This window comes from Rutidosis leptorrhynchoides, chromosome 4 (assembly GCF_046630445.1).
Source record: "Rutidosis leptorrhynchoides isolate AG116_Rl617_1_P2 chromosome 4, CSIRO_AGI_Rlap_v1, whole genome shotgun sequence".
NCBI lineage: Eukaryota > Viridiplantae > Streptophyta > Magnoliopsida > Asterales > Asteraceae > Rutidosis > Rutidosis leptorrhynchoides.
In genome coordinates, this window is record NC_092336.1 from 248,724,541 (window position 1) to 248,736,531 (window position 11,991).

At 31.2% G+C, this 11,991-nt stretch overlaps 1 long non-coding RNA gene across 2 annotated transcripts; it reads left to right on the plus strand.

The window, feature by feature from the left end:
- The first annotated feature begins 8,030 nt into the window (after positions 1-8,030).
- On the plus strand, positions 8,031-11,431 carry LOC139844421 (uncharacterized). 2 transcript variants are annotated; one of them, XR_011757940.1, is made up of 5 exons: positions 8,031-8,276; positions 9,776-9,974; positions 10,311-10,345; positions 10,431-10,495; positions 11,196-11,431. It is a non-coding gene; the product is annotated as an uncharacterized lncRNA (long non-coding RNA). The 2 variants fall into 2 exon arrangements; XR_011757939.1 differs by having other exon boundaries at positions 11,230-11,431.
- Positions 11,432-11,991: the final 560 nt, after the last annotated feature.

An 11,991-nucleotide genomic window follows, 5' to 3' on the forward strand; every position in this document is an offset into this window, starting at 1 on the left:
TTTTGGAATCAACTCCGACCCTGTATAGCCAACTCCCACCTTCACATATAGAGTGTCTATGGTTGTTCCGAAATATATATATATGGGTCAATATGATAAGTCGAAACCTTGTATACGTGTCCCGTTATTTAAAATGCGTAAAATAAATAAATATATATCATGACCCATTATACAACGTGTTGTCTCAGAATTAATCCGACGTATTATTGTACATGTGTCCCGACAGTATGTACAGTGCAGAAATTAAAATTGCGAGAATGTAAATTGCGATAAATGAAATGTTAGCCGGGAACAGTTAGCTAGGAACAGTTAGCGTGGATTCCTAACAATATTCCAATTTAATTAATTCGTCTGTTTCTAACAAATTTTATTTTGTCCAATGTTTTCTTCTATATGCCACTTGTTGGATTCCGATAGGTCAAAATCCGAATATGAAGTTTGAATGAAAATGGTTATTCCGGGGTGAGCGGATATGAATATCGGTGGTTGTAAGTAGGATAATAAATGACCGTTGAATCAGATTCGAAGAATGTACAGTGTAACTTGTTAATGTGAATTTTAAATATTCCTTGGGTACTACCCACCCGTTAAAATATTTTCATCATTAACAGTTTATACGAAAGAATTTTTAATTACGATCTTTATGAAAATATACTTGCATATATATTTTCTTCAGATGTAATTATGGATTTAATGAGTCAATAAGATTTTATACTCATTTGATTTATTGTTAGCACTTGATTACATGATCTCTAAAACTTTAGAGATTACATAATTGCCATGTCGGACGAAGGTAAATGAGGTAGAATGATACGTAAAGCGAAGATAATCGATGTAGATCGATGTGTAGAACGAAGTTCATACTTGATGTACAGATGGGGTTATTGAGGCGTGTGAGGTTGATATCCAAGATACAGGTGGTGATGTTGAGAGTTACGGCGCGGTTATGGTTTAGGGTTGATAAGGGTACTGTCGACGTCAATGATGGTGGTACTGATTATGCTGCTGATGCTGCTGCTGGTGTTCGTAACCTTCGCACCAGGTTCTCCAAAGTCATCACACGAGCGCGTAGTTTGTTAACTTCTTCTAGCACTATGGGATGATTGACGTTTGAAGCGAGCGAATGAATAAGATTCGAGATATTGGAAAGTATATAATCGTGACAAGATACTCGGAAAATGGGAGAGAAATGGTTTCTCGAGCAGGTTCGTCAGTAAGTGCTTCAGGTTCATCGCCAAGAGGCAATTTGGTGGTTGGAAAGAATCTTCGATGTGAGATGATTTTCGGATATCCGATAATATTCTGGCTGTATAGAATATCTATAATACCAAGGATTTTGTAAACTACAGAGGATTTTACGGCATATGACAGACAATTCTACAGTAACAGATACGCTAAGAAATGAGTTTTGTCTATACACTATCGATGCACTAAATGCAGTAAGACGTGTCTAGACTTAAGAATGACAAGCAGGAAATTCCCTAAGGATGATAAGCAGATGGTTTCCGACCAGATGTGATAAGCAAAACTTTTTGACATGTAGACACAGTCAAAGTCCAGACTTACTAATGTATCCTAACAACTACTAGTTAGACACACTAATGCAAGGCCTGGTTTGCTAAGACCAACGCTCTGATACCACATGTAACGACCCGTCCTTATCCTCCTGGACGAAATCATCAACATCTGGTCCCATTGCGATGATCGACTCCAAATAATGTCCTTAGTATGAGCTAATGCACAGCGGAAGACTTAATTCGTACCTGAGAATAACATGCTTTAAAACGTCAACATAAAGTTGGTGAGATATATAGGTTTGATGCTAGCAGCGTGATAACTATGGACCACAAGATTTTAAGTTTATACATAATACACTCCTCGTGTATAGAAAAGCAGTTGAGCACTTGGTAACCATACTTAACTAAAAGTCACAGCAGCATACTCTTAAATAAACCCTACACCGTACCAAGTGTAGTAACGAGAACGAAGTACTGTGCAACCGTTAAATGCTGGTCGTCCAGCCCGGTTGGGGATGTCAGCCCGATAGATCTATCAACAGGATTCGCGTTTACGCTCCTCACGTAATTAGCAGTTACCAAGTATAAAGAGATATGCCATGGTACAACTCAACCGAGAATTTAGTTTTATCACTTGTGTCCATAACGTAAATCATTTATAAAAACAGTGCATGTATTCTCAGCCCAAAATTTAGAGTTTAAAAGGGAACTATATACTCACCATACTGTATTTTGTAGTAAAAATACATATAACATCATTGATCAAGTATAAGGTTGGCCTTCGATTCACGAACCTATATTAATTATTTATCAAGTAATATTAACACATATACTAATAGTAAACAAATAATATTATTGTTATACCTAATATTTATATATATCCAATTCTTATTAAAATATTTTAATTAGGATATATATGTATATATGTCATTTATTATAAGTTATATATGTATAACTATGTTAGAATATATATTTATACTATATGTAAATTAATTTTATATAAAATTATAGTTAATAATATTTTATAAAAACTTATGTAATGTTAATGTAATATAATATACATAATAAGTATATTTTATATAAAAATATCTATTTGTTTTAAAATATTAATAATGATAATTTTGTTAATAATGTAAATGGTAATAATAAAAATATAATAATAATAACAATGATAATAAAATTAGAAATGATACTTGTAATATTAATGACAAAAATGATATTTTAATTAAATATGGTATTTTTAATAAATAAAAAAAATGTTAATTTTTCAAAATAAAAATAAATAATATTAGTTTTGATAATAAAAATGATAGTGTTTAACAATAATAATAACAATACTAATAATAACAATACTAATAATAATAATAATAATAATAATAATAATAATAATAATAATAATAATAATAATAATAATAATAATAATAATAATAATAATCATAATAAAAATAAAATGATGATAGAATTATGTTATACCTTTGTGTCATTAAAAAGATTTGAAATTGCCCAATACGGGACTTGAACCCGAGACCTATAGCTCGCCCATCCCTCCATTTAACCAGCTAGGCTGGCTTGTTTTTCCAATTATAAACAGATTCGCATTTATTTAAACCATGTTTTCTGTTTCACTATTCTTCTTCCTTCTTAAAAAAAAAAAAAAAAAAAACTAGTCGACTATGGTACCTCTATATTTGCGATAACGAATTTGTGGGTTTACTCAAGATTTGTAAACGACCAGAAGAGTATCAATTGTATCCTTGATTATCCAAAAAAAAAAAAAAATTAAAACAAAAGAGCCTCGCTACTGCTATTCGAAGTTAAATAAAAAAAATTCGCGTTTTGATTTATAGCTTGTTTTAGTTCTCACTTCCTACATAACGTAGTTCGAAAATCATGTCCAGAAACTTTTGGAATCGTTAGTTTAAATTAATTCATCTCAGAAAACTTGAATTTGGCTCAAGAACAAAAGTTTGACTTTTTGATGTTTAAACATTGACTACGAAATTCGGGCTATATATAACGAATTGGAACCTGGAAATTTGAAGAAATATTCAAGACACGATTTAAGAAACTTCTGCGTTTTTAGATTTTTAAATTGATTCGATTTTAAATTGGGTGCAAAAGCTTGTTACGAACAGAGAACGGTAACTCATTTTTCAGACTTTTCTAATTTAATTTCTTCAATTAACAGGATTTAACTTGAATTGTGTGATTGGTTGAGATACCGAATGGTTTGTAACAAATACCAAATACTTGAGTTCGTTTATAAATAGGCATAATCAAGTTAACGGGGAGATATATTAAAAAAAAAAAAAAACAAAAAAAAAAAACGTGAGAAAGAGATAGATACCCATTTTGTTTGATTATGAGACAAATTTCAATCATTCGTACCAATTATCAAAAGGTAATACTGTTGCTGATTGAGTTTAACAAATATAGTTCCTTTCTCTTTAATTTTTATAAATTATTATGTAATAAAAATGATTAATTTAAATAATTATGTAGTTAGTAATAATACTTTTAATGTTAATAATAATAAATAATACTGATAATAATAATAACAAATATTAATTCTGATATAAATAATAGTTATAAGAATAAAAAAATATAATTTTGAATATTAATTATATATCACTTATAATAGTAATGGTGATAACATTAATATTAGTATTAATATTGATATTGATAATAATAATAATAATAAGAGTAGTTAATAATAAATCACAATAATAAGATTTTTAATGAAATTTATAATACTAACATTATAAATGATACGTTAATATTACTAATTGTATTTGTCTTGCTGTTAATAATATCAAATTTCATATATTTATTTATTTACATATATATATATATAGTAGTTCGTGAATCGTCAGGGTTGGTCAAAAGGGTAACTAATTATCCCAATATAGATTTCAAACTTTCTAGACTCAACATTAGGGTTTTTGCTTATCGTGTCGGAAACATATAGAGATTAGGGTTTAAATTTGGTCGGAAATTTCCGGGTCGTTACATATTCTGATTACACCATTAAAAGGATGAGACTTGATAATGCTGGTGAGTTAACATCTCAAGCATTTAATGATCATTATATATCTACAGGGATTGTTGTTGAACATCCAGTTGCTCATGTGCATACACAAAATTGGTTTAGCTGAATCAATAGATAAACGCTTACAGCTAATAACTAGACAATTGATAATGAGTACAAATCTCTCAATATTTATATGTGGACATGTAAATTTACATGCTGTGACATTAATTCGCATTATACCATGTGGAAGTCGTAAATATTTTCACTTAATACTTGATTTTGGCCAAGAGCCAAATATTTTCTACCTTAAAATATTGGTTGTGCAGTGTATGTTCCAATTGTATCACCACAACACAATAAAATGGTTCTTCAAAGAAAGATGATAATATATTTTGGATATAAAACATCTTCAATCATAAGATATATTGAACCCATGATGGGTGATGTTTTTACAGCACGTTTTGCTGATTGTCATTTTAATAAAACATTGTTCTCTAGATTAGGGGGAGAAATAAAAATAAAAAATAAAATGATGCTTCATGATGTGAACATCAATTAAGGTATATTGAACTCGCACAAAAGAATGTGAAACGAAAGTTCAAAAATAATGCATATGCAAGAACTTGCAAATTAATTACTTTATGCATTTACAGATATAAAAAAGTGACTAAATCATATATACCAGCGATAAATGCTCCAGCTCGAACTGAAATTCCAAAAGCTGGCAATAATGTCACTGTTGAGTCTTTGCCACGCATCAAACGTGGAAGATCAATTGGTTCCGAAGATAAAAATCCTCGAAAAAGAAAATCAGCTGATAATGAGGTAAGAGAAAGTGTTCAAGAAGAACCACAAATCAATATTCCTTCTGCAGAGGATATTGATAAATGTAAATACTAAAATTGCGATAAATTATGCAATATTATGGAACCGAAATGAAACTAAAATCTCTATGAGATATTTTCATATAATGTTACAATGACATCATGAATAAAGATGATGATCTGGAACTAAAATCTGTCATTGAATATACAAAATGGACATGATTGAGCTCAATGGAAAGGAGCAATAAGAGCTGAATTAGAATCGCTCGATAAAAGAAAAGTTTTCGGATCAATCGTTATCACTTTTAAAGATGTGAAACGTATGGGATACAAATGAATTTTTATCCGAAAAGAAATGTGCAAATGAAGTTACAAGGCAAAACTAGACTTGTAACTCAATATTTCCCACAAAGACCAGAAATGAATTAGGAGGAAAAATTATCCTCCTGTAATGGATACAATTACTTATTAGATACTTAATCAACCTGGTAGTTATTTAAATGCATCTCATGAATGTTGTTACTACTTATCTGTATGGATCACTTAATAGTGATATATATGAATATACCTAAAGGGTTAAGGTATCATAAGCATCTAATGTAAAACCCAAGGAAATATATTCCATTAAATCACAAAGATTTCTAAGTGGGTTTATACAAACGGGACGTATGTGGTATAACCGATTAAATGACTACTTGATAAAAAAAAGGGTATAAATATAAACTTATTTTGCACGTATGTTTTATAAAAACAATGTTCGGATATGAGATCGTAGTTGTTTATGTCAATGTTCTTAACATCATATGAACAAATAAAGAGATCTATGAAATCATTCAACTTCTAAAGAATTATTTTGAAATGAAAGATCTTGAAAAAACCAAGTATTACCTTGGATTGCAAATTGAGCATATGCCTAATGGTTTACTTGTACATCAAACAACTTATACCGAAAAGATTTTAAAACATTTTTTTTAAAGACAAACTCATTGTTGTTAGATCACTCAATATTGACACTGATCTATTTCATCCCTGCGAAGATCATGAAAATTTTAACAGATCGGAAGTTCTATATTTTAGTGCAATTGAGGTTCTTATGTATCTTATAGATTATACAAGATCTGACATTTCTTTTGCAGTTAATTTGTTGACAAGGTTCAGCTCAGCCCCTACCAAAAGACATTGGAATGGGATCAAACAAATAGTTTGATACCTTCGGGGAACTACTGATTTATAATTATTTTATTCTAACAACTCGAAACAAGATTTGTTTGGTTATACAGATGCAGATTATTTATCCGATCTACATAAAGCTAAATCTCAAACTGGATATGTATTCTTAAATGGAGGCACCGCAATATCATGACGTTCTCAAAACAAACACTTGTTGCAACATCATCAAATCATGCCGAAGTGATTGCATTACATGAAGCTACTCGGGAATGATTTTAGTTAAGATCAATGATACAAATCATTATTGATTCTTGTGGACTAGAACGCTATAAAAGCGTAACAACTATCTATGAAGATAATACAGCTTACATAATACAAATGAAAGAAGAGTATCAAAAATGACAGAACAAAACATAAATGCTGACGAGGCGCTAAAGCTATAAACGGTCTTAACGGTCATAAGTTTGATGGAAAAGAATGGTATATTGGTAAGGCTCAGAAAAAGACTGAAAGGGAATAGGAACTGAAACAACGGTTTGAACAAACCATGAAGGAGACTGTAGACAAATCACGAGGGCCAAACTTGTACATAAAAGATTTAGATGATACAGTTTCAGATGAAAACCTCAGATTTTTCTCATATACTCAAGATATCGTAAAAGACAACCAGATTAAAATGAGATACGTTCAATCAACAACTCTGCTGATCTTTATACCAAAGGACTGCTAACTGCTATTTTCAGAACACACGTTCATAATATTGGCATGAGGCATGTTCAGAAGATGTAACAACTCAGGCGTTGCCTACTTGAGGGGGAGTCAACTTTATGCTGCACTCTTTTTCCCTTAGCTAAAGTTTTATCCCAATGAGTTTTCTTTAGCAAAGTTTTTAACGAGGCAGTACTAGCTATTCTCTAATAAAATTGTCATCCAAGGGGGAGTGTTATAAAATATCTAGATTGTGTTATAAAATATCTAGATTGGATGTTAATTTTATTATTATTATATTTCTTGCATAGTAATATTTTATACTATAAATAGACATGTATGGTAACCATTTAAGGTGCACCATTTCTCTTGAAATATCAATATCAATATTTCTTCTCTCCTTCTTCTCTCTTTTTCTCTCTTTGTTCTTATAACCATTAAAGGTAGTTATAAGCCTACTGAATTATAACAGTTTTAATATTAGAATTTGACAATTTAGTAGTAACTACTCCGTAATTGATTATAGTCGACACTAAAAGGCCATGTTAAAGAACTTGATTCTTAATATCACAATCATATCATATATTATATTATATTATATTATACTACACATTAAATATGGACACAGCCCACCAACCACGCCACATCACCACCCTTATCTACATTATAACAGTACCGGCAAGGGTCTTTTTGTCTTTTTACACCCTAAAAACCACCGCTTCATCATCCCCACGTAACTTTTGCTGCCCCCTCCTGCTCCTCCCTTCTCTCTCTGTTCTTAAGAAAAATCAAATCCGGTTCACCAAATCCGTTGGATTTTACGGGACAATCATCATTTGATTCGAGGGTTTACTTTCCTGGCGGTGGCGACGGTAACCCACCCGCTTTATCATCGCAACCTATCTAGGGTTTTTAATTTTCTGGGTTTAATAGTGCGAAGTGGCTGGCGGATTAAGCTTTATACATATGATTTCATCTTCATCTATACATATACAAGCTTCTGGAGTTTCAAGCAGTTAGTGAAAGGTTAGGTTTTTGTTCGCTCATATCGCAATTGCATTTATCTGTTTGCATGATTATGAATCGATAAATAGGTACGAATCGATACCCTATGCTGGTATTTGCATGATTAGTGTAAAAATACATACCTTTTCTTTGTATCCTGAATCCCCAATTCAATTTCTTTTTCTTAAAACGTATCTTGAAAAATCCTAATAATCACGGTTTGGTAAAGGCTGTCTCTTCATTACTCCAAACAATCAGTATTTGTTTAGCAATATTGTTGAGTAAATTACAGCACCTTTTTATTTGTTTATTTTTTTATATGTGATATAATTAGCAAAACAAAATACAAAATCGATGGTTTATGAACACTGACTGGAATGAGAATCACAGATTGTTGAAACTTCTATTAACTTTGGGGCTTATTAGAAAACGAAAATTACAATATGTATTTAGCGTTAGTTTTGCAAAATTTGATATAAAAGGGATGAACTGGTGAAAATTTGCACGTGTTTGTTTTGTTTGTCAATGTTTTGTTTTAGGATTCCACAATACCCCTGTCCTTCTCACATCATTATTTATCATATCTGTCTCCCTCCCTTTTGTTTCAGAATCCTTTGTTAAATTATACTGTAATTAATGCAGATTACAGTTTGTATGATTTCTAAGGTTTTAGATGGTTCTTAATGGCATATGCAGTCTTTGAATTGAGTTGCATATATGATATCATCGCTATAAGGATCTATAACCATGACAGTTGTGGCTAAAATTTGTTATTTTATCACAACCAAAAGAGATAGCCTAGAGACCATAGTGACAATCTAAATTGCAGCATGTACTTAGTGCAAAACAGCTGATCGCTGTAGCTGGAGAATAGCTCATTGCGCAAGTTGCAGAGAAGCCATTGCATATCTATTTTTGTCTAACCTTAGATTGCTTTTTGTGTATAAAAACCCGGGGTTTACATACAATTAGTCTTTAAAATTTATTTCTTATTTTGTTATGGTATCCACTTTTCAAGTTCGATTTTCTTAAATTTAATCATTATAGTCGTTGAGTGTTGTCCTTAGGCTGCTATTATGTGTGACAAAGGGGTTTGTTGCAGGTTGGATGATGGCTGATTTGCATTATGATTTCTTTTAACTATACTATGTTTTATGACTTGATTATCACAATATCATTGGTTAATTTTCACATTGGTATTGTTTTGAGCAAAATATCACTGCTATTTATTGTCTGCAATATATGTTATTAAGTGATATGATGACAATAATGGGGTAGTGAAAAATAGAGTGTTCATTTAGTGTGTGTTTACGTTTGCTTATGAAAGATGGGAAATATGGTGTTTGTTTAGTTAACTCATAATATTAAGTATTTTCTAATCCAGAATATTAACGATTAAATTTGTGTTGTTGATCATGTTTATATGAATCTTTGTCACTTTGTTGGAGTGTATTTGTGTTAATTATATATTCTTTTTTTAATTTTTGTGACTGTTCAGTTGGATGTTGTTGACGGTGCAGGTGACGTTGATGGTTGTAACGATAGTGGCTATGATGATTGGTATTATTTAAGGGACATTGAAGACCTGACCCGTCTCTTGGCGTGGCAACACCGGACAACATGTAATTGATGCAAGTGTTAGTGTTTGCAGCCATGGTGGGTTTTGAATCCTCCTTTGTCCTGAATCCTCAATTACAAGTCTGAGCCAAATGACAACAGGTCAGTACATATTATTTTCTTTGTTTCACCATAATGTGATATTGTAAAAAACTTTGATTCTCTATTGGAACTATCATTATGTTTTGGGTGGTTGACTACTGTAGGATCATTATCTAAAATAAAAATGTTTAATAAACAAAATGAAATGGGACTAACAAAATGAAATGGGTCTAATGTGTCAACAATTTTGCTTTCAGGATTTGAAAGAAAATGCATGCTGAGCTACTTTATGTATCTTACCTAATCATACTTTTGAATTATACGCATTTGAATTGCATTGTTTCCGGTATGTTTTCAATAATACGCTTTAGATTATTCTTTGATGAAACATAACAGGTTTTAGGAAATCTCACCTTTTGACGCCACTCCCGGTATGGTTCGTTTATTGATCTATTTTTGTGTGATAAGTTTAGATGTCATTAATGTACATTTTAATATTTTTGTATGTTGTATCAGCTGACTACTCGATCCTAAGTTTGATGGGTGCTACCGAGTTAAGGACTACAACTTCAATTTTCGGTGTAAGTAATTACTAAAAAGATACATATTATATATTTCAAGTCTCTATTATTGGTCTCTACTACTATTTTTATATATCTTATATGTATTTTATATGTTAATCTTAATTTTGGTTGTTCTTTATCCATTTAGATTGAGATAATAAGTTCTCGAATATGAAAATCGTTAGCTGCTACCTCCATTATTGAATATGTTGTGATGCCAGTCTTAGAATACAAGATGACTTTTTTACCTTTAAGAATTTATCAAGGGAACTTTTGCATCTAAAGGTCTGATTTTCGGTTATATATAATCTACAATTTTCAGTAAACTTCGATCTCTTTTCAGTAATTATATGACTTATTTATCTTTAGGATTATAATCTACATTTTCAGTAATTTATATAATCTGCATTGTTAAAAAGAAATGCAAGATATTACTGTACGTTTTTACCTTTAGGAATCTATGAAGATGACTTTTGTATTAGCTACCCACATATAATGTTTTAGCCTATAAAATGGATATTGTCTATGATTATAAAAATGTGTGAAACTAAAATTTGATGTTACAGCTTGTGTTGCACTTTTTTGAAATCGTCGTTACCAATTTTGCATTTTTTTCCCTCACATTGTTTAACCCGGACCAGTTGAACTCTGCTGTTACTTTTAGGTCTTCATTTAGATGATACATTTTGTTTGTTTGTGTTGAACTCTGCTGTTACAGTTTGCATAAGATTCAATTCTAATTGCTTCTTAAGGACTGAAGGTTATTAATCTCGATGGAGAGACAGAAGAAGCTGAAGTCGAAGCTCAAAGAGGTGCATTTGGTGCATTGGATAAAGGTTCTCTTCCGTATATGTAAACAAGATATGTGGGTTCTATATAAACCAATTTTTGTATAAACTAGCTTTTGTATATGTAAACAGTATATGCATCTTTTATAAATAGTTGCTGTGAAAACCATCAACTCTAACAACAAGTTGAAATAAACGAAAAAACGCAGCGAAGCGCGTTGGGCTAATCTCTAGTTAGTCTATAATTATGGATTCATTATCCTAATAGTTTTTTTTTTTTTTTTTCAAAAACAAGTAAAAATTTTATTAATGATATGAGGATTTACAATAGTCCCTATAAATTCTATACATATATATGAAATAGAGGAGATACAATGACTATATGCCCGAAGATATAGATGGGCAAAAAAACCGGATCCAGATCCGATCCGGTGACCCGATCCGGAACCGGATCCAAGCAAAACCGGACAGCAAAAACCGGATCCGGATCCGAGATCCGATCCAGTTCCACCCGGATCCAGTTTTTCAAGAAAACCGGATTTTTTCCGGATATAAACCGGATTTTATCCGATCCGGTTTTTCAAAAAACTAGCCTTTTTTTTTTTTTTTTTTTTTTTTTTTTTTTTTTGCAGTTTCAGTCTTTTTTTTTGCAGTTTTTTGAGTTTTTTTTTATACCATTTTAACCCCACAAAGTCCATTATAAATACATGGTAATGCCTTGGTTGA